This window comes from Loxodonta africana, chromosome 8 (assembly GCF_030014295.1).
Source record: "Loxodonta africana isolate mLoxAfr1 chromosome 8, mLoxAfr1.hap2, whole genome shotgun sequence".
Taxonomy (NCBI): Eukaryota; Metazoa; Chordata; class Mammalia; order Proboscidea; family Elephantidae; genus Loxodonta; species Loxodonta africana.
In genome coordinates, this window is record NC_087349.1 from 54969836 (window position 1) to 54994441 (window position 24606).

Here is a 24606-nt window from a genome sequence, read left to right on the forward strand (position 1 = left end):
ATTTGTGATATCTTTAAGCATTCTGTAAATTAGTTTTTTATATTCTGTATCTGATAATTCCAGGATTGTATCTTCATTTGGGAAAGATTTTGATTCTTTTGTTTGGGGGGTTGGAGAAGCTGTCATGGTCTGTTTCTTTATGTGGTTTGATATGGACTGCTGTCTCCGAGCCATCACTGGGAAACTAGATTTTCCAAGTAGTCAGCTAAAAAAAAATGCAGTCAGATCCCTATCTGAATTCTCTCTCTGGCTCCGGGTATTCGGATGTTAATGGGGTCGCCTGGGGAGGGTGGGGGAGGGATCTGAGAGCTAGGAGTGTAGCACCACAGAATATAGAGCTGAACAACACGTTCACGCTCCGCCCCCGTTTGCCAAAATCCGGGCTGGACGGGTCCCTGGCTAGGACACTGCTTTCCTTGTTCGGAAACCAGTCAATTCCTCCTGGGTACTTCCTCCGGTGCGCGGCACCGCTCGTGGGCACTGGGTGGGCGTTTCCCGCACGAACGGGTGGGCCCGCCCCCAGGGTCTATTCAGGCGATTATAATTAGGTCCCGCGGTCACGCCCTGCCTGTGCACACGCCCAAATCCCAGCGGGATGACTTCCGGGTTAAGACGCTGCTTTCCCTGTTCGGGAACCAGTCACTTCCTCCCCGGGACTTCTCCTTCCAGAGCGCCACACCTCTCGCGCGAACTGGTTTGGGGTCACCTGCACGGCCAGGTGGGCCCGCCCCCTGGGTCAATTCAGGGCAATAAAAATGGACTCCGTGCTCACGCCCCGCTCGTGCGCGCACCCAAGCCCCGGCAGGACAGCACCCCGTCTGGGACGCTACTTTCTGCGCTTCGGAACCAATCAGTTCCTCCGCACGGCCCGGTGGGCCCGCCCCCTGGGTCAATTCGGGGCAATAAAAATGGACTCCGCGCTCACGCCCCGTTCGTGCGCGCGCCCAAGCCCCGGCAGGACGGCACCGCGTCTGGGACGCTACTTTCTGCGCTTCGGGACCAATCAGTTCCTCCCGGGGACTTCTCCTTCCGGTGTGCCACACCTCTCGTGCAAACTGGGAGGGCGTCACTCGCACGACCAGGTGGTCCCGCCCCCTGGGTCAATTCAGGGTAATAAAAATGGACCCCGCGCTCATACCCCGCCCGCGCACGCACACGCGTGCCCAGATCCCAGCGGAATGGCTGCCCGTCTGGGATGCTGCTTTCCCTGTTTTGAGACCAGACACTTCCGGGGATTTCTCCCTCTGGTGTGCCGTGCCACACGCGCGGACTGGGTGTGCATCCTCCCGCACGAACGTGTGGGCCCCGCCCTGGGGTCACTTTAGGGAAATATAGTTGACCCCCCACCCGCTCGCGCCCCGTCGGCTTCTCGCCTAACTCCCTGCGGGACGGCACCCCAGCTGGGATGCTGTTCTCCCCCCTCCCAGATCAGTCACTGCCTCCCGGGTGCTTCTCCCTCCGGCTGCGCCCCTACGCCGCCCGCGCCAACCTGCTAGGCTTCCTCCCGGGATGGGTTCGGGGGGGAAGGGGTGGGCCCCCTTTCTGTGCCGTCTGCCCCCCTGGGCTCTGCCCCCGATCGAGCTCCGAAGGTCACCTGCCTGGTGCGCTGGCTCCTAGTTCTGAAAACAGTCGCTGTCTGCCCGTATTTGTTCGTTTTCCGTCTCTAAGTCTGTGCTTGTTGTTCAGAGTTCGTAGATTGTTATGTATGTGATCGATTCCCTTGTTTTTCCGAGTCTTTGTTGCAAGAGGGATCCGCGGTAGAGTCCACCTAGTCCGCCATCTTGGCCCCCTCAACTCAGTTTTGATGTGGTACTATAATTTTAATCTTGGTAAATGTATGTTAAAAAAATTTCAAGCAAATGTGGTATTATATCAATAAAATAAATAATCACAAACAGAACTTTATCTACGCATGGTAAACCTGGTTTACCAAGGTATTTAATACTATTTCATTACATCAGCTCAGGGTTTCATCTAATTTAGTCTATCAACATATACTAATAAATTCAAATATTTTTTTGAAAAGAAGTTGGCCAGAAATTTCTTAAAAGGAATATTTCTAACAAAATATTTTAGTCTACCTACAAAACTAAGAAATGCAAGATTTCTTCTCTAATTTTGATTTTATATATTGAGATAGAACAGAATCAAATTTACTTCCGGCACTGTTATAAATGACTAGCTTTTCTTTTTTCCTAAATATCTTTTTCAGAGTAATATAATACCTTTGTGAAAAGTCGTTGGTTTTATAAATAATCACAATTATTGGTATGTGAGTAATTGTGTATGGAGAACTTGGGTAGGTAATGTAGGAGTGACAAAGATTACATGAGTCACTCCTGGCATTCATGAAGCTTCTAACTTCGAAAGGAATACTTGATTTTTTACAATATCCAAAACAAGAGCTCAATACAAGAGACATAACAAAGCAGTTTATGAAAAATTACTAAGCAAATAATACACTATAATAATAAATGCCATTTGTATTTAGAATGAGTAAACACTGTGGATATAGTCGTTTAGAATGACTACCTTATTACTGCTCCTTATTACTGCTACTGTTATTTAATTAACTTTAAATTAAACAGTAGTATTCGGGAGTATGATCCCTGCAAGTATAGTCTTATGAGACAGAATCGACTCAATGGCAGCAGGTTTGGTTTTTTGGTTTAGTATTCAGAAGTAGTTACAAAACCAAATTTTGCCAAAAAGAAAATATGGAGATTTTTTTTAAAGGAATATGAAGTATTTTTATTTTAAAAATTTAAAGAAAATTAAAAATAAAGCTACTCATGGCAGGGTTTTATTGTTGCTGCTGTTCCTATTTAACAGACTAAAAATCTGATTCCTTGAAAGGTAGAATGGTGCTGAACACACAGTGGGTTATGCAACCAGGTTTAGTGTGTGCAAGTTTTAAAAAATCTCAATTTTCTCATATTGAAGTCATATGTTAAGATAATATATAACTATATTCCATCTGTCTATTCATCCATCTACCCATCCACCCATCCACCCACCAATCCAGCCATCCATCCATCCATCCATCCATCCAATAGTTAAGAATTATCATATTAAAAAAATAAGAGCAAAAAATTCTTTGAATATTGTTTCCTTAAAAAGAGGTGAAATTTTAAAAATTGGAGCCAAAGTGTTGGAAGGAACTTATGAGCCATCAACACCATTCTCTGCTGAGGCCAGTGTCAATCCCTTCTAAGACATTCTGTTATGTGAGTCCAACCTTGGTTCAACCACCTGCAGTGGTAAGGAACCAATTTTTCCTGAGCCAGCCCACAAGGTTTCAAAATGGTAGCAGTTTTGGTTATTTTCAGTTGGGACAATCCAGGTTTTGTAGGTCCTGAAGAGTATAGAGTCTTGTGGTTCCTCTTAAGAGAAACAATACAGGGCGGGGCCAAGGTGGCAGAATAGCCAGATGCTTCCAGCGATCCCTCTTACAACAAAGACCTGAAAAAACAAGTGAAACAATTATATTTATGACAAGCTAGGAGCCCTGAATATCAAAGGCAAAGTTAGAAAATGGACTGAGTGGCAGGGAGAGGGAGAGATGGTTCAGAAGTGGAGAGGAGTTACTGGACCTGAATCCCCAGGATCCCTCAGGCACCATTCCCAGGAGTGGCTGTGGCAGGCTGGTAGTAGTGTTTGGCTGCAGTTTCCTCACAAAGAAGCAGCCAGTTGCACAACCTACTCACACCTCCAGAACCAGAGAAGTATGGAGCTCTCAGCAAAAGATAAGTACTTGCATATATTTTATAGTGCTCCCCACCCCCAAGCCGGCTTCAGTGGCTGCTGATTTCCCTGGGCCTGAGATAGGCCCTGCTGAGCACCCTGAGCCAACATCATGGCCTTGGAGAAGAAACAAATCCACAACTAGGGGAAAAGATACTTTGCCATCTCCACTAGCCTGGGGAGTTCAGGACAGAAGCAGCTCCTATCCAGGCATAAATGGTCCGTGGACTTTGAATAGCTTTCCCCCCTGCATGGACCTGTGTGGGCTTATTACAGGAGAACAGGCCCTTGTTGGCAGACCACAACTGTTTGTAGACAACTCAATAGAAAGTCAGAGGAACAGAATTGAGCAAGTGGAAGGCAGAACTGGTGAGCTTGAAGATAATGCACTTGGCACCAATATATTTGAAGAAAAATAAGATTAAAATTTTTTAAAAAATGAAGAAATCTTAAGTATCATGTGGGACACTATCAAGAGAAATAAACTATGAGTGATTGGAGTACCAGAACAGGGAGGGATAACAGAAAATACAGAGAGAATTGTTGAAGATTTGTTGACAGAAAACTTCTCTGATATTGTGAAAGATGAGAAGTTATCAATCCAAGATGCTCATCAAACTCCACATAAGGTAGATTTTAAAAGAAAGTCACCAAGACATGTTATAATCAAACTAGCCAAAACCAAAGATAAAGACAGAATTTTAACAGCAGCTAGGGATAAGTGAAAAGTCACCTACAAAGGAGAATCAATAAGAATAAGCTCGGACTACTCGGCAGAAACCATGCAGGAAAGAAGGCAATGGGATGACTTATATAAAGCATTGAAGGAAACAAATTGCCAGAATCATATATCCAGCAAAACTGTCTCTCAAATAAGAAGGTGAAATTAGGACATTTCCAGATAAACAGAAGTTTAGAGATTTCATAAAACCCAAACCAAACTACAAGAAATACTAAAGGGAGTCTTTTGGTTAGAAAATCAATAATATCAGGTATCAACCCAAGACTAGAACACTGGACAGAGCAACCAGGTATCAACCCAGACAGGGAAATCACAAAATAAATCAAGATTAAAAAAACTCTCAAAACAGAGAAACAGCAATGTTAATATGTAAAAGAAGACAACATTAAAGTAATGAAGAGGGACTAAGAAATCTAGTCATAGATCTTTCATATGGAGAAGAAGACAGGGTGATATAAAGAAATAAAAGTTAGGTTTAAACTTAGAAAAATATGGGTAAATATTAGGGTAATCACAAAGGAGACTAACTATCCTATACATCAAAATAAAATACAAGAAAAAAACAGACATTCATGAGAAGCAAAATCAACAACTAATAAGAGAAAAAGGCAACATAAAACTAATCAGCATAAAAAATTAAGTGGGAAAAAGAGTATGTCAACAAAACACTAAAAAAGACATCAAAATGACAGCACTAAACTCATAAAAAAAAACAAAAAAAAAAAACAACAACAAAAAAACTCATACCTCTCCATAATTATACTGAATGTAAATGCACTAAATGCACCAATAAAGAGACAGAGCGGGGCAGAATGGATTAAAAAACAAGATCCGTGTATATGCTGCCTACAAAAGACGCACCTTAGAGACACGAACTAAAACTCAAAGGATGGAAAAAAATATATCAAGCAAACTACAATCAAAAAAGAGCAGGAGTGGCAATATTAATTTCTGATGAAATAGACTTTAAGGTTAATTCCACCACAAAGGATAAGGAAGGACACTATATGATGATTAAAAGGACAATATACCAGAAGGATATAACCGTATTAAATATTTATGCCCCCAAAGACAGGGCTGCAAGATACATAAAACAAACCCTGACAGCATTGAAAAATGAGATAGACAGCTCCATAATGATAGTGGGAGACTGCAGCACATCACTGTTGGTGAAGGACAGACATCCAGAAAGAAGCTCAATAAATAAAGACACGGAAGATCTAAATGCCACAATCAACCAACTTGACCTTACAAACATATACAGAACACTCCACCCAACAGCAGCCAAGTGTACTTTTTTTTCTAATGCACATGGAACATTCTCTAGAATAGACCACATATAAGATCATAAAGCAAGCCTTAGCAGAATCCAAAACATCGAAATATTACAAAGCATCTTCTTTAACCATGAGGCCATAAAAGTAGAAATCAATAACAGAAAAAGCAGGGAAAAGAAATCAAACACTTGGAAACTGAACACTATCCTGCTCAAAAATAACTGCGTTGTAGAAGGCACTAAAAAAAAAAAAAAATTTTTTTTTTTTTAAGGATGGAATAAAAAAATTCATAGAATCCAAAGAAAATGAAAACGCTTCCTATCAGAACCTTTGGGACACAGCAAAAGCGGTGCTCAGAGGTCAATTTATATTAATAAATTCACACACACACACAAAAAGAAGAAATGGCCAAAATGAAAGAATTATCCCTACCATTTGAATAAATAGAAGGAGAGCAGCAAAAGAAACCCTCAGGCACGAGAAGAAAGCAAGTAATAAAAATTAGAGCAGAACTAAATGAAATACAAAACAGAAAAACAACTGAAAAAATTAACAAGACCAAAAGCTGGTTCTTTGAAAAACTCAACAAAATTGATAAACCACTGGCCAAACTGACAAAAGAAAAAGAGGAGAGGAAACAAATAATCCAAAGAAAAAATGAGATGGGTGATACTACAACAGACCCAAAAGAAATTAAAAGGCTCATATCAGATTTTTTTTTTTTACTATGAAAAGTTGTACTCTAACAAATTTGGAAAGCCTAGAAGAAATGGATGAATTCCTAGAAACACATTACCTATCTAAACTAACACAAATAGAGGTAGAACAACTAAATAGACCCATAACAAAAGAAGAGGTTGAAAAGGTAATCAAAACACTCCCAACAAAAAAAAAGCCCTGGCCCAGAGGAATTCACTGCAGAGTTCTAGAAAACTTTCAGAGAAGAGTTAACACCACTACTAGTAAAGGTATTTCAGAGCATAGAAAAGGACAGAATACCCCAAACTCATTCGATGAAGTCACCATATCCCTGATACCAAAACCGGGTAAAGACACCACAAAAAAAAAAGGAAATTACAGACCTATATTTTTTTATCCTCGTGAACTTAGATGCACTCCTCTGCAAAATTCTAGCCAACAGAATTCAACAATATATCAAAAAAATAATTCGCCATGACCATACCAGGTATGCAGGGATGGTTCAACATTAGAAAAACAATTAATGTAATCCATCATATAAATAAAACAAAAGTCAAGAACCACATGATTTTATTAACTGATGTAGAAAAGGCATTTGAGAAAGTTCAACACCCATTCATGATAAAAATTCTCAGCAAAATAGGATTAGAAAGGAAATTCCTCAACATAATTAAGGGCATTTATACAAAGCCAACAGCCAACATCATCCTAAATGGAGAGAGCCTGAAAGCATTCCCCTTGAGATCAGGAACCAGATGAGAATGCCCTTTATCACCACTCTTATTCAACATTGTGCTGGAGGTCCTAGCCAGAGGAATTAGGCTACATGAAGAAATAAAGGGCATCCAGATTGGTAAGGAAGAAGTAAAAGTATCTCTCTTTGCAGATGACATGATCTTATACACAGAAACCCCTAAAGAATCCTCAAGAAAACTACTGAAACTAATAGAAGAGTTCAGCAGTGTATCAGGATACAAGATAAACATACAAATATCAGTTGGATTTCTCTACACCAACAAAAAGAACATCAGAGAGGAAATCAGCAAATCAATACCACTTACAGTAGCCCCTAAAAAGATGAAATACTTAGGAATAAATCTTACCAGGGATGTAAAACACCTATACAAAGAAAACTACAAGACATTACTGCAAGAGAGCTACATAACTGGAAAAACATAGCTTGCTCACAGATAGGAAGATTTAAATTGTAAAATGTGTATTCTAACAAAAGCGACCTATAGGTACAATGCAATTACAATCCAAATTCCAATGACATTTTTTAATGAGATGGAGAGACAAATCGCCAACTTCACATGGAAGGGAAAAAGACCCCAGATAAGTAAAGCATTACTGAAAAAGAAGAACAAAGTGGGAGGCCTCACTCTGCCTGGTATTAGAGCCTATTATACTGCCACAATAGTCAAAAACTACCTGGTACTAGTACAGCAACAGATACATAGACCAATGGAACAGAATTGAGAATCCAGACATAAATCCATCCACATATGAGTAGCTGATATTTGACAAAGACCCGAAGTCAGTTAAATGGGGGAAAAGACAGTCTCTAACAAATGGTGCTGGCATAACTGGATATCCATATGCAAAAAAAAAAAAAATGAAACAAGGCCCCTACCTCACACCATGCACAAAAACTAACTCAAAGTGGATCAAAGACCTAAATATAAAATATAGAGCAATAAAGATCAAGGAAGAAAAAATAGGGACAATGTTAGGAGCCCTAATACATGGCATAGACAGTATACAAAACATTACTACCAATGCGGAAGAGAAACCATATAACTGCGAGCTCCTAAAAATCAAACACCTATGCTCATCCAAAGACTTCACCAAAAAAATAAAAAGATTACCTACAGACTGGGAAAAAATTTTTAGTTACGACATTTCTGATCAGAGTCTGATCTCTAAAACTTACATGATACTGCAAAACTCAACTACAAAGAGACAAACAATCCAATTAAAAAATGGACAAAAGATATGAACAGGCACTTCACTAAAGAAGACATTTAGGATTGTGAACAGATACTTGAGGTGATCATTAGCCATTAGAGAAATGCAAATCAAAACTACAAAGAGATTCCATCTCACTCTAACTAGGCTGGCATTAATAAAAACACACAAAATAATAAATGTTGGACAGGTTGTGGAGAGACTGGAACACTTATACATGGCTGGTGGGAATGTAAAGTGATAGAACAACTTGGAAAATTGATTTGGAGCTTCCTTAAAAAACTACAAATAGAACTACCATATGATCCAGCAATCCCACTCCTTGGAATACATCCTAGAGAAATAATAGCCATTACATGAACAGATACATGTGCACCCATGTTCGTTGCAGCACTGTTTACAACAGCAAAAAGATGGAAGCAACCAAGGTGCCCACCAACGGATGAATGGATAAGTAAATTATGGTATATTCACATAATGGAATATTAGGCATCGATAAAGAACAATGGTGAATCTGTGAAACGTTTCATAACATGGAGGAATCTGGAAGACATTACGCTGAGTGAAATTAGTCAGTTGCAAAAGGACAAATATTGTATGAGACCACTATTATAAGAACTTGAGAAATAGTCTAAACATAGAAGAAAATATTCTTTCATTGTTACTAAAGGGGGGAGGGTGGGAGGAAGGGAAAGGAGTTTTCACTAATTAGATAGCAGATAAAGAAATATTTTAGGTGAAGGGAAAGACAACACACAATACAGGAGAGGTCAGCACAATGGACTAAACCAAAAGCAAAGAAGTTTCCTGAATAAACTGAATGCTTTGAAGGTCAGCGTAGCACAGGCGGGGTTTGGAGACCATGGTTTCAGGGGACATCTAAGTCAACTGGCATAATAAAATCTAGTAAGAAAACATTCTGCATCCCACTTTGGAGAGTGGCATCTGGGGTCTTAAACACTAGCAAGCAGCCATCTAAGTTGCATCAATTGGTCTCAGCCCATCTGGAGAAAAGGAGAATGAAGGACACCAAAGACACAAGGTAATTATGAGCCCAAGAGACAGAAAAGGTCACATAAACCAGAGACTGCATTAGCCTAAGACCAGAAGAACTAGATGGTGCTGGCTAAAACTGATGACTGCCCTGACAGGGAACACAACAGAGAACCCCTGAGGGAGCAGGGGAGCAGTGGGATGCAGACTCCAAATTCTCATAAAAAGACCAGACTTAATGGTCTGACTGAAACTAGAAGGACCCCGGAGGTCATGGTCCCCAGACCTTCTGTTAGCCCAAGACAGGGACCATTCCCAAAGCCAACTCTTCAGAGAAAGATTGGACTGGACTATGGGATAGGAAATGACACTGGTGAAGAATGAGCCTTTTGGATCAAGTAAACACATGAGACTATGTCGGCATCTCCTGTCTGAAGGGGACATGAGAGGGCAGAGGGGGTCGGAATTTGGCCAAATGGACACGAAAAGAGAGAGCAGAGGGAAGGAGAGTGCTGTGTCATTAGGGGGTGAGCAATTAGGAGTATATAGCAAGGTATATATATTTTTGTATGAGAGTCTGACTTGATTTGTAATCTTTCCCTTAAAGCACAATAAAAATTTTTTTAAAAAAGAAAAACAATACAAAATTGTTGTTATTGTTATCAGGTGCCCTCAAGTCAGCTCTGACTCATAGCAACCCTATGCACAACAGAACGAAACACTGCCCGGTCCTGCGCCATCCTTACAACCATTATTATGCTTGAACCCATCGTTGCAGCCACTGTGTCAATCCACCTCATTGAGGGTCTTCCTCTTTTCCACTGACCCTGTACTCTGCCAAGCATGATGTCCTTCTCCAGGGACTGATCCCTCCTGACATGTCCAAAGTATGTAAGATGCAGTCTCGCCATCCTTGCCTCTAAGGAGCATTGTGGTTGTACTTCTTCCAAGACAGAATTTTGTTCATCGAGGAGTCCGTTGTATATTCAATATTCTTCGCCAACACCACAATTCAAAGGCATCAATTCTTCTTCGGTCTTCCTTATTCATTGTCCAGCTTTCACATGCATATGATGTGATTGAAAATACCATGGCTTGGGTCAGGCACATCCTAGCCTTCAAGGTGACATCTTTGCTCTTCGACACTTTGAAGAGGCCCTTTGCAGCAGATTTACCCAATGCAATGCATCTTTTGATTTCTCGACTGCTGCTTCCAGGGCTGTTGATTGTGGATCCATGTAAAATGAAATCCTTGACAACTTCAATCTTTTCTCCGTTTATCATGATCTTGCTCATTGGTTGGTCCAGTTGTGAGGATTTTTGTTTTCTTTAGGCTGAGGTGCAATCCATACTGAAGCCTGTGGTGTTTGATCTTCGTTAGTAAGTGCTTCAAGTCCTCTTCACTTTCAATAACCAAGGTTGTGTCATCTGCATAACGCAGGTTGTTAGTGAGTCTTCCTCCAATCCTGGTGCCCCATTCTTCTTATATAGTCCAGCTTCTCGGATTATTTGCTTAGCAAACAGATTGAATAGGTATGGTGAAAGAATACAACCCTGATGCACACCTTTCCTGACTTTAAACCAATCAGTATCCCTTTGTTCTGTCTGAACAACCTCCTCTTGATCTATGTAAAGGTTCCTCATGAGCACAATTAAGTGTTCTGGAATTCCCATTCTTCGCAATATTATCCATAATTTGTTATGATCCACACAGTCGAATGCCTTTGCATAGTCAATAAAACACAGGTAAAATCCTTCTGGTATTCTCTGCTTTCAGCCAGGATCCATCTGACATCAGCAATGATATCCCTGGTTCCACATCTTCTGAAACCAGCCTGAATTTCTGGCAGTTCCCTGTCGATATACTGCTGCAGCCATTTTTTTTTTTTTATTAACTTTTATTGAGCTTCAAGTGAACGTTTACAAATCAAGTCAGGCTGTCACATATAAGTTTATATACATCTTACTCCATACTCCCACTTGCTCTCCCCCTAATGAGTCAGCCCTTCCAGTCTCTCCTTTCGTGACAATTTTGCCAGCTTCCAACTCTCTCTGTCCTCCCATCCCCCCTCCAGACAGGCGATGCCAACACAGTCTCAAGTGACCACTTGATTTAATTAGCTCACTCTTCAGCAGCATCTCTCACCTACCCACTGTCCAGTCCCTTTCATGCCTGATGAGTTGTCTTCGGGGATGTTTCCTGTCCTGTGCCAACAGAAGGTTTGGGGACCATGACTGCTGGGATTCCTCTAGTCTCAGTCAGACCATTAAGTATGGTCTTTTTATGAGAATTTGGGGTCTGCATCCCACTGATCTCCTGCTCCCTCAGGGGTTCTCTGTTGTATTCCCTGTCAGGGTAGTCATTGATTGTGGCCGGGCACCAACTAGTTCTTCTGGTCTCAGGATGATGGAGGTCTCTGGTTCATGTGGCCCTTTCTGTCTCTTGGGCTCTTAGTTGTCGTGTGACCTTGGTGTTCTTCATTCTCCTTTGCTCCAGGTGGGTTGAGACCAATTGATGCATCTTAGATGGCCGCTTGTTAGCATTTAAGACCCCAGACGCCACATTTCAAAGTGGGATGCAGAATGTTTTCTTAATAGAATTATTTGCCAATTGACTTAGAAGTCCCCTTAAACCATGGTCCCCAAACCCCTGCCCTTGCTCCGCTGACCTTTGAAGCATTCATTTTATCCCAGAAACTTCTTTGCTTTTGGTCCAGTCCAGCTGAGCTGACCTTCCATGTGTTGAGTGTTGTCCTTCCCTTCACCTAAAGCGGTTCTTATCTACTAATTAATCAGTAAAAAACCCTCTCCCACCCTCCCTCCCTCCCCTCCTCGTAACCACAAAAGTATGTGTTCTTCTCAGTTTATACTATTTCTCAAGATCTTATAATAGTGGTCTTATACAATATTTGTCCTTTTGCCTCTAATTTTGCTCAGCATAGTGCCTTCCAGGTTCCTCCATGTTATGAAATGTTTCACAGATTCGTCGCTGTTCTTTATCGATGCGTAGTATTCCATTGTGTGAATATACCATAATTTATTTACCCATTCATCCGTTGATGGACACCTTGGTTGCTTCCAGCTTTTTGCTATTGTAAACAGAGCTGCAATAAACATGGGTGTGCATATATCTGTTTGTTTGAAGGCTGTTATTTCTCTAGGGTATATTCCGAGGAGCGAGATCGCTGGGTTGTATGGTAGTTCTATTTCTAACTGTTTAAGATAATGCCAGGTAGATTTCCAAAGTGGTTGTACCATTTTACATTCCCACCAGCAATGTATAAGAGTTCCAATCTCTCCACAGCCTCTCCAACATTTATTATTTTGTGTTTTTTGGATTAATGCCAGCCTTGTTGGAGTGAGATGGAATCTCATCGTGGTTTTAATCTGCATTTCTCTAATGGCTAATGATCGAGAGCATTTTCTCATGTATCTGTTAGCTGCCTGAATATCTTCTTTAGTGAAGTGCGTGTTCATATCCTTTGCCCACTTCTTGACTGGGTTGTTTGTCTTTTTGTGGTTGAGTTTTGACAGAATCATATAGATTTTAGAGATCAGGTGCTGGTCGGAGATGTCATAGCTGAAAATTCTTTCCCAGTCTGTAGGTGGTCTTTTTACTCTTTTGGTGAAGTCTTTAGATGAGCATAGATGTTTGATTTTTAGGAGCTCCCAGTTATCTGGTTTCTCTTCATCATTTTTGGTAATGTTTTGTATTCTGTTTATGCTGCAGCCATTTTTGAATGATCTTCAGCAAAATTTTTCTTGCTTGTGATATTAGTGATATTGTTCTATAATTTCCATATTCTGTTGGATTACCTTTTTTGGGAATAGGCATAAATATGGATCTCTTCCAGTCAGTTGGCCAGAAAGCTGTCTTCCATATTTCTTGGCATAGATGAGTGAGCACCTCCAGAGCTGCATCTGTTTGTTGAAACATCTCAATTGATATTCCATCAATTCCTGGAGCCTTGTTTTTCGCCAATGCCTTCAGAGCAGCTTGGACTTCTTCCTTCAGTACCATCGGTTCCTGATCATATGCTGCCTCTTGAAATGTTTGAACATCGACTAATTCTCTTTGGTACAATGGTTCTGTGTATTCCTTCCATCTTCTTTTGATGCTTCCTGAGTTGTTTAATATTTTCCCCATGGAATCCTTCACTATTACACCTTGAGGCTTGAATTTTTTCTTCAGTTCTTTCAGCTCGAGAAACACCGAGCATGTTCTTCCCTTTTGGTTTTCCATCTCCAGCTCTTTGCACATGTCATTATAATACTTTACTTTGTCTTCCTGAGCTGCCCTTTGAAATCTTCTGTTCAGTTCTTTTACTTCAATTCTTCCTTTTGCTTTAACTGCTCTGTGTTCGAGAGCAAGTTTCAGAGTCTCCTTTGACATCCATCTTGGTCTTTTCTTTCTTTCCTGTCTTTTCAATGACCTCTTGCTTTCTTCATGGATGATGTCCTTGATGTCATTCCACAACTCATCCGGTCTCCAGTCACCAGTGTTCAGTGCATCAAATCTATTCTTCAGATGGTTTCTAAATTCAGGTGGGACATACTCAAGGCCATATTTCGGCTTTCATGGACTTGCTCTGATTTTCTTCGGTTTCAGCTTGAACTTGCATATGAGCAGTTGATGGTCTGTTCCACAGTTGGCCCATGGCCTTGTTCTTACTGATGATCTGAGCTTTTCCATCGTCTCTTTCCACAGATATAGCCTATTTGATTTCTGAGTGTTTTATCTGGCGAGGTCCGTGTGTATAGTCACCATTTATGTTGGTGGAAGAAGGTATTTGCAATGAAGAAGTTGTTGGTCTTGCAAAATTCTGTCATTTGATCTCCAGCATTGTTTCTAGCACCAAGGCCATTTTTTCCAACTACTGATCCTTCTTCTTTGTTTCCAACTTTCTCATTCCAATCGCCAGTAATTATCAATGCATCCTGATTGCATGTTCGATCGATTTCAGACTGTAGCAGCTGATAAAAATCTTCTATTTCTCCATCTTTGGCCATAGTGGTTGGTGCATATATTTGAATAATAGTAGTATTAACTGGTGTTCCTTGCAGGCATATGGATATTTTCCTATCACTGACAGCATTGTACTTCAGGATAGATCTTGAAATGTTCTTTTTGACAATGAATGCAACACCATTCCTCTTCAAGTTGTCATTCCCAGCATAGTAGACTATATCATTGTATGATTGAAAATGGCCAATACCAGTCCATTTCAGTTCATTAATGCCTAGGATATCAATGTTTATGCATTCCATTTCATTTTTGATAATTTCTAATTTTCCTAGATTGATTCTTCGTACATTCCAGGTTCAATTTATTAATGGATGTTTGCAGCTGTTTCTTCTCATTTTGAGTTGTGCCATATCAGCAAATGAAGGTCCCAAGAGCTTTACTCCATCTGTGTCATTAAGGTCGACTCTACTTTGAGGAGGCAGCTCTTCCGCAGTCATCTTTTGAGCACCTTTCAACCTGGGGGGGCTCATCTTCCAGCACTATATCAGACAATGTTCCACTGCTATTCATAAGGTTTTCACTGGCTAATACTTTTCATAAGTAGACTGCCAGGTCTTTCTTCCTGGCCTGCCTTAGTCTGGAAGCTCAGCTGAAACCTGTCCTCCATGGGTGACCCTGCTGGTATCTGAATACCGGTGGCATAGCTTCCAGCATCACAGCAACACGGAAGCCCCCACGGTACGACAAACTGACAGACACACGGGGAATACAAAATTATAAACACAAAATTGGGTTAAAAACTAGGGCCTAGAGGAGTTCGTGCAGTAGAGCATCCTGTAGCATAATCTTCATCAGCTTCACGGAAATGCTGTCTCTGTTCTTAATTCTTGTAGCTGTTTTCCAATTTTAGTTGTTTTAAAGCTCCTTATTAATCTGTTGCTCTACCAGTTCTAACTTGTGTTATTAAAATCTCTTTGTGAGTGTTGCTAGAAATAGATATAAAATTCCAGGTGTACTTTCACTAGCCCAGGATAGAAGATATTATCTCCTTTTCTTGCTTTATTTTTTTTTTAATTTTGCTTTAGTTGAAAGTTTACAGCTCAAGTTAGTTTCTCATACAAAAATTTGTACACACATTGTTATGTGACCCTAGCTGCTATTCATATAATGTGACTGCATATTCCTCCCTTCCACCCCAGATTTCCCGTGTCCATTCAACCAGCTCCTATCCCTTTCTGCCTTCTCATCTCGCCTCTGGACAGGAGCTGCCCATTTAGTCTCATGCATCTACTTGAGCTAAGAAGCACACCCTTCACAACATTTTATGTCTTACAGTCCAGTCTAATCTTTGTCTGAAGAGTTGGCTTCAGGAATGGTTTTAGTTCTGCATTAACAGAGAGTTCAGGGGCCGTGTCTTTTGGGGTTCCTCTAGTCTCAGTCAGACCATTAAATCTGGTCTTTTTATGTGAAATTGAGTTCTGCGCCACATTTTTCTCCTGCTCTGTCAGAGACTCTCTATTGTATTCCCTGTCAGGGTGGTCATTTTTTGTAGCAGGGCCCCCTCTACTTCTTCTGGTCTCATGCTGATGGAGTCTCTGATCTATGTGGCCATGTTTGGCTCTTGGGCTAATATTTTTCTTGTGTCTTTGGTTTTCTTCATTTTCCTTTGCTCCAGGTGGGTTAGGACAAACTGATGTGACTTAGATGGCTGTTTGCTAGCTTTTAAGACCCCAGATGCCACTCACCAAAGTGGTATGAAGAACATTTTCTTAATAAACTTTGTGATGCCAATTGACCTAGATGTCCCCTGCAACCATGGTCTACAGACCCCCGCCCCTGCTACACTGTCCCTCAAAGCGTTTGGTTGTGTTCAGGAAACTCCTTAGCTTTTGGTTTAGTCCAGGGGTTCTAACTCCCCTGTATTGTGTGTCATCCTTCCCTTCATCCCCTAACCCTCCTTCCCCACCCTCGTAACCATGAAAGAATGTTTTCTCCTGTGTTTAAACCTTTTCTTGGGTTCTTACAATAGTGGTCTCATACAATATTTGTCCTTTTGCAATTGACTTATTTCACTCAGCATAATACCTTCCAGATTCATCCATGATATGAGATGTTTCAAGGATTCATCATTGTTCTTTATCATTGAGTGATATTCCATTGTGTGAATATACCATGTTGATGGTTACCTAGGTTGTTTCCATCTTTTTGCTATTGTGGACAGTGTTGCAAACATGTTTGTGTATATGTCTATTCTTGTGAGGGCTCTTATTTCTCTAGGATATATTCCAAGGAGCAGGATTGCTGCATCATATGGTACCTCTATTTCTACCTTTTTAAGGAAGGACCAAATCAATTTCCAAAGTGGTTGTACCATTTTGCATTCCCACCAGCAGTGTATAAGTGTTCCAGTCTCTTCACAACCTCTCCAACATTTATTATTTTGTGTTTTTTGGATAATGCTAGACTTGTTGGGGTGAGATGGTATTTCATTGTAGGTTTGATTTGCCTTTTGCTAAGGGCTAATGATCCTGAGCATTTCCTCATTTATCTATTAGCTGCCTGAATGTCTTCTTTGGTGAAGTGCCTGTTCATATCCTTTGCCCGTTTTTTTGTTGGGTTATTTGTCTTTTTCTTGTTGAAGTATCTTGTAGATTTTAGAGATTAGACCCTGGTTGATATGCAATAGCCAATTTTTTTTTTTCCAGTCTGTGGGTTTTCTTTTTACTCTCTTGGTGAAGTCTTTGGATGATCGTAAGTGTTTGATTTTTAGAAGCTCCCAGTTATCTAGTTTCTCTTCTGATGTTTGCATATTGTTATTTATGTTTTGTATTCTTGGAGAAATTTTTAGAAAGTAAAAATAAAGGGGAGTTTATTTTGAGGTTACACTGTCAAACATTTTCATTCCAACTTTGACGAAATCCATCAATGTCTATTTTTGCACCAAAACAAAGTTCTTGTCTGTTTTTTTTACAAAAACAAAACTTCTGTGTTAAGACAGATTGTTCAACTGATCTCCTTTCATTTGGGTTTCCTTTCAAGCAATAGAGTGTTCACTGACATATGAATGGAATCAGCTGCTTGAGCCCAAATTATTCACTCCTTGGCTTGCTTCAAGCTGAACATTTTGGGTGTTCAAATCTGTGTTGCACCAACTGTAGCAATTGCTACAACAAACTGAAGAAGATCTTAAACTGAATTTTCAAAAGCGATCAAGAGAGGTCTTTAAAGAGAAGTTTGAGGAACACTCAAAAATGCTCTGAAATTAAAATTAAGGAACAGAGGGCTGTATTAATTACAGAAAAAATAAAACCCATATAGTAGTTTCCTATTGCTACTGTAACAAGTTACTGCAAATTTAGTGATTTAAAACAACACAAATTTATTACTTTGCAGCTTTGGAGGTCAGAAATCCAAAATGGTTTTCTCACTGGGCTAAAATCAAGGTGTCAGCAGGACTGAGTTCCTTTCTGGAGGGTCTAGCAGAACATCTGTTTTCTTGCCTTTCCCAGTTTCTAGGGCAATGCTGTGTGTATTCTTTAGCTAGTGGCCTCCTTCCATCTTTAAAGCCAACAACAATGGCTAGTCAAGCCTTTTTCATGATGCCACCTCTTTGGTTCTGACTCTCCTGCCTTTCTCTTCCTTCTTAAAAGACTCTTGTGATAACATTGGGAAAATTTGGGATATTCTCTTTATTTTAAGATCAGTTGATTAGCAAACCTAATTCCACTTGCAATCTTCCTCCTCCACTTGTAATTCCACGTAGCACGCTCCCAGTTCCAAAGAAGGCTATGCACATCTTTTGGAGGTCATAATTCTGCCTATCACAATCAGCCCTCTGTCCTCCAAAGATTCACATCCAACCCACATGCTAAATACATTCACCCCATTCCAATATCCCCCAAACTCTCGATTTAGTACAGTATCAACTCAAAATGCAAAATATTATCTACTTTTCTTAAGCTCAAATGTCCCAAATCTCATCATCTAAATAATCTAAGGCAGGTACTGGTGAAGCTCTGGTTATAATCCATCCTTGAACAAAATTCCTTTTGACCTTTAGATCTGTGAAGCTAGAAAACAGATTATCCGATTCTGAAGTATGAGAGTGGGAAAGGCATAAGATGCCAGTAATATACATTCTGGGTCAAAAAAGGGAGAAAATAGAAGAAAGAAAAGGAGTCATTTGTCCCAAGCAACTTAAAAATCCATCAGGGCAAACTCCATTTGGTTTCAGGTCATGGGAAAAATCTTCTGTGGCTCATAGCTCTACCTTCTGGGCACACATGGCTGAGTTCATTTCTGAAGACTGGAGAGGAAATTCTGGTTTTCTGCCTTTCACAGCTTCTAAAGGCTGCGCATAATCTAAATGACCCTTATGAGTAACTCATGATCCCGTTCCACCTTCATAATCAGCAATAGGCAATTGAGTCCTGCGATGCTAACTTGTTCTCACTCTCCTGCTTCTCTCGTTCCCATTTAAGGAAACTTGTGATGACATCAAGCTCATCAAATAATCAATCCATCACACTCTCCTAATATTAAGGTCAATTGATTAACAACATTATTTCCATCTTCTACCTTATTTCCTTCCTTGCCGTTTAACATAACATATTCACACGTTCCAGTGATTAGGTGTGGACATCTTTGGATGCCATTATTTTGCCTACCACAACCCATCAAAAGTTTTTCTTTGCTCTTGAGATTATTCATTCCTCATAGATTGGTAATAGAAAATATGTTTTTGACCCTGAGTGCCTCTGAGTTCAAGGACTAGTCTCTGGGTATTAATTCATACACTAATTCATTCAAAAAATATACTCAAGGTCTGCTGTTTGGTTGGAAACTAAGACTGAGCTTTTTCTCTCAATGAGCTCTCAGTACAGATTTAAAAAAACCCAAAACACCAAATTGTTGCAGTCGAGTCGATTCTGACTGGTAGCAACCCTATAGGACGGTGTAGAACTGCCCCATAGGGTTTCTAAAGACTGCCTGGTAGATTCAAATAGCCGATCTTTTGTTTAGCAGCCGAATTCTTAGCCACTACGCTACTAGGGTTTCCCAGCATAGATTAGAAAATAATATATAACAATAATTTCAGTTCAGTATGAAATTTTATAACTCAGGTTCATTTGTGGTTTTGTGACAACATGATGGAGTGACATAAAGGACTTTTTTAACAGGACCAGAAATTTAGAGAAAGAAGCAACTGAAAATTGTCTCAAGTACAAGTAAAAATTTACCAGGTAGGATCCAGAAAGCCAGGAAGGACATGTATCCACTAGAACCACTAGGGCTTTTTCAAAGCAGAAGCTCATTAAACATTTGTACATGGAAGGAATGAGTACACACAGTAAGAAGAGCCTGTATGAACCCAAAAGACCAAAAAAATAGGGTATTTTCAGGGAATTATAAATACCACCTTATTCCTTGGAGGAGATGATGCAACAAGGGAGGAGAAAAAGTTGGTTTTGAGGACTGCAGCTGGGTCAAGATCATAGGTGACCCTGCATGTCAGTCAAGCGAACTATGACTCCATAGTGAAAGACAATAGCTCTTACCTTTTCAAGGAACCAGTCCCTCTGAGAATCCGATGAAAGCTCTGGATGCTCTCTCTCAAAAAGATATACATATAGGAATATAGAATGAAACCTGTGAGAGCTGGAAGTCAATGGGACTGCCTTGTTTTGCTGGATCTCACAAGTTTTCTGCCTTTGACAGGTGCAGTCTTAACACTTTTCTATTGTTCTCTATCCTTGGAAAATATTTGCGTTTTCCTTGTCTGACAGTTTTCTTTCCTACACAGGTCTTGGCTTTCGCAGGCTTTAGTATACGAAATTATTTTGCACTTAAATTCAGGGGGTTATGAAGATCCTGATTTAAACATATAAAGTTGCTGTAGTCTGTAGACTCCAAGTTAAAAAAAAAAGATATAAAGGAAAAAAGAAAATGCTTATTATAGGCAGTGGGGAGTTATTAATAGTCTGTGAAGAAGTTCAGATGAAATTGAGGAAGATGAGTCTGGGACAGGGGAATAGGAGACCAATTCCAAATATCGACCTAAGAAATCAAGAAGGCCTGAGCTAAGACAGCAGCACTCTGGCTATTTTTGTACAATCTTAAGGTAAACATTTTTTAAATGTTCTTGGTTATTGTTTTACCAATTAAGACATTGGGCATATGAAAAAATTGACAAAGAACTTGTGAACAGTGATAATTCCATTAACTATTGTGATTCTTGGGCTGTTTTAATGATGTTAAGCTGCATTCAGTATTTATAATGTGTAATGTGTAAAATGTAGATTCCATGAGAAAAAAATACAGAAAATAGAGGCATAGAGAGAAAAAAATTATGGGATCAAACAAAGCCAGAGTCAATACATAGGGTTTTTTGTTTGTTTTAACAAGTTTGTTGAGGTATAATTTAGATATCATAAAATTCACTTATTATAAATATGGAAACCCTGGTGGTGTAGTGGTTAAGAGCTACAGCTGCTAACCTAAAGGTCGGCAATTCTTATCTACCTTGGAAACCAAATGGGGCAGTTCTACTCAGTCCTATAGGGTCGCTATGAGTCAGAATTGACAGCAATGAGTTTTGGTTTACTGTAAATATAAAACTCAAAAAATTTTAGTAAATTTACAGAGTTCCACATACATTATCATAATCCATTTTTTTAGAATATTTTTATTCCCCCAAAAGCTCCTACCTGCTCTGCTCTCATCTGCATGTAGTTAATCCCTGTTCTTCTCCCCAGGACTAGGCAATTACTGATTGTCTTTATGTAGGAGCCCTGGTAGCACAGTGGTTAAGAGTTACAACTGCTGTCCAAAAGGTTGGTGGCTCAAATCCGTTAGCTGCTCCTCGGAAACCCTATGGGACAGTTTTCCTCTGTCCTGTAGGGTCGCTAGGAGTCAGAATTGACTGGATGGCAACGGACTTGGCTTTGTTCTCTATGTAGCTGTCTTTTCTGGATATTTTAAATGAATGGCATAGAGAAATGTGTGGCCTTTTGTACCTGATTTCTTTTAATTAACATAATGAATGTTTTTGAGATCCATCTATATTGTAGCATGTATCAGTAGTTTATTCTTTTATTGATGAATTGTTATCATTGTACGGATATACCACATTTTGTTTATCCATTCATCTGCTTATGGATACTTGGATTGTTTCTATGCTTTGGCTATTATAAATAATGCTTATGGTCCTCTGTATCAGTGGGTTCTGCATCTCAGAATTCAAACAACAATGAATGGAAAATATTTGGGGGAAAAAGAAAGTTATAGAAAGCAAAACTTGAATTTGCTGTGCACAGAGCACTACACTGAATTCACGTGAATGAAGTCATGTGTAGGCATCTGCTGCTGTAGCCTCCCACCATTTCACAGGTCCTCAGTCTCTCTTCAGCACTCATTGTTTGAGCATTATTCACCTCCTGTCTTGTCATTATTACTTTAGCAATACAGTACTGTATAACAACTATTTACGTAGCATTTACATTGTGTTAGGTACTGTAAGTAATCTAGAGATGATTTAAAGGGTATGAGAGGATGTGTGTAGGTTATATGGACATGCTACACCATTTTATATAAGGGACTTGAGCATCCAAGGATTTTGGTATCCTCGGGGTTGCAGGAACCAATCTCCCACAGATGGAGGAACAACTATGCTTGTCTGTGTGGACATATGTTTTGATTTCTCCTGAGTAAAATTTTTGGAGTGGAATTTCTGGATGATATGGTAAGTTTATGTTCAAATTTTTAAGGTACAGCCAAACTGTTTTTTCAAGTGGCTGTAAAATTTTATATTCCCACCAGCAAAGTATGACTGTTTCTGTGTCTGCGCATCCTTACTACACTTGCTGTTACTGACTCATTCTGGTGTGAGTGTAGTGGCATTTCATCATAGTGTTAATTCACATTAATTTAATATTAATGATGTTGTATACCTCATTTGCTTATTAGTGATTTTAAGAACTTTTTGATGAGATGTCAATGAAAATCTTTTGTATGTTTTTTAATTGAGTTCTTTCCCTTGTTGAGCTGAAAGTATTCTTTATATATTCTGTATAAAAGTTTTATTTTATATTTTAATCAGATATTTTCTCCTAGTCTAAGGCATATTTTTTCATTTTCTTAATAGTACCTTCTGAATAAAAGAGTTTTTATTGTTGATGAAATCCAGTTTATCAATTATTTCTTCTATGAATCATGCTTTTGATGTCGAATCTGAGAACTCTTTTGCTAATCCAAGGTCACAAATCTTCTCCTATCTTTTATTTTAGAAATTTTATAGTTTCAGCTCTTATATTTGGGCCTATGATTCATTTTGAGTAATTTTTGATGTTGGTATCTAAGTTATTTTTTCCTTTTTTTTTAACCTATGAATACTTAGTTCAAATATATGTTGAATATGGAAACCCTGGTGGTGTAGTGGTTAAGTGCTACAGCTGCTAACCTCATAGGGTCGCTATGAGTTGGAATCGACTCGACGGCATTGGGTGTTTTTTATATGTTGAAATAACCATCATTTCTTCATTGAATTGTCTTGGAAACTTTGTTGAAATCGATTAACTGTAAATGTAAGGATTTATTTCTTGACTTTCAATTCTATTCTATTGACCAATATGGCTATCTTCTACCAATACCACACTGTACTAACTGCTCTGGGTTTATAGTAAATTTTGAAATCAGATAGTGTAAGTTCTCCATCTTTGTTCTTTTTCGAAATTGTTTTGGTTGTTCTAGGTCCTTTATGTATTCATATAAATTTTATAATCAGCTTGTCAGTTACTACAAAAAAAAGTTTGTGGAATTTTTTTAGGTATTTTGTTGAATTTATGCATTAATTTGGGAATAATTGCCATCTTGATAATCCTGATTCTTGCAATCCTGGAACATGGACTACCTCTCCATCTGTTCAGAAGTTCTTTAATTTCGCTCATTAGTGTTTTGTAATTTTGATCATGCTCACACATACTTGTTGAGAAGACAGAGGAAAGTATTATAATGACGTGCAAAGAGCTGGAGATAGAAAACCAAAAGGGAAGAAATTGCTCGGCATTTCTCAAGCTGAAAGAACTGAAGAAAAAATTCAGGCCTCGAGTTGCAATAGTGAAGGATTCCATGGGGAAAATATTAAATGATGCAGGAAGCATCAAAAGAAGATGGAAGGAATACACAGAGTCATTATACCAAAAAGAATTGGTCAACATTCAACCATTTCAAGAGATAGCATATGATCAGGAACTGATAGTATTGAAGGAGGAAGTTCAAGCTGCACTGAAGGGATTGGTGAAAAACAAGGCTCCAGAAATTGATGGAAGATCAATTGAAATGTTTCAAAAAACAGATGCAGTCATGGAAGTGCTTACTCTTCCATGCCAAGAAATTTGGAAGGTAGCTACCTGGCCAACCAACTGGAAGACATTCATATTTATGCCTATTCTCAAGAAAGGTGATCCAACCGAATGCGGAAAATAATACCACAAAAAAAAAAAAAAAAAAATTCCGCAAGTAAAATTTTGCTGAAGATCATTTAAAAGTGGCTGCAGCAGTATATCTACAGGGAACTGCCAGAAATTCAGGCTGGACTCAGAAGAGGATGAGGAACCAGGGATATTATTGGTGATGTCAGCTGGATCTTGGCTGAAAGCAGAGAATACCAGAAAGATGTTTACCTGTGTTTTATTGACTACACAAAGACACTAGACTGTGTGGATCATAACAAATTACAAATAATATGTCCAAGAATGGGAATTCCAGAACACTTAATTATGCTCATGAGGAACATGTTCATAGATCAAGAGCCAGTTGTTCAGACAGAACAAGGGGATACTGCATGGTTTAAAGTCAGTAAAGTGTGCGTTGGAGTTGTATCCTTTCACCATACCTATTCTTCTGTATGCTGATCAAATAATCCAAGAAGCTGGACTATATGAAGAAGGACAGGGCATCAGGATTGGAGAAAGACTCATTAACAACCCGCATTGTACAGATGATACAACCGTGCTTGCTGAAAGTGAAGAGGACTTGAAGCACTTACTAATGAAGATCAAAGACCACAGCCTTCTGTATGGATTACACCTCAACGTAAAGTAAACAAAAATTCTCACAACTGGACCAAAAAGCAACATCATAATAAATGGAGAAAAGATTGAAGTTGTCAAGGATTTCATTTCACTTGGACCCATAATCAACACCCATGGAAGCAGCAG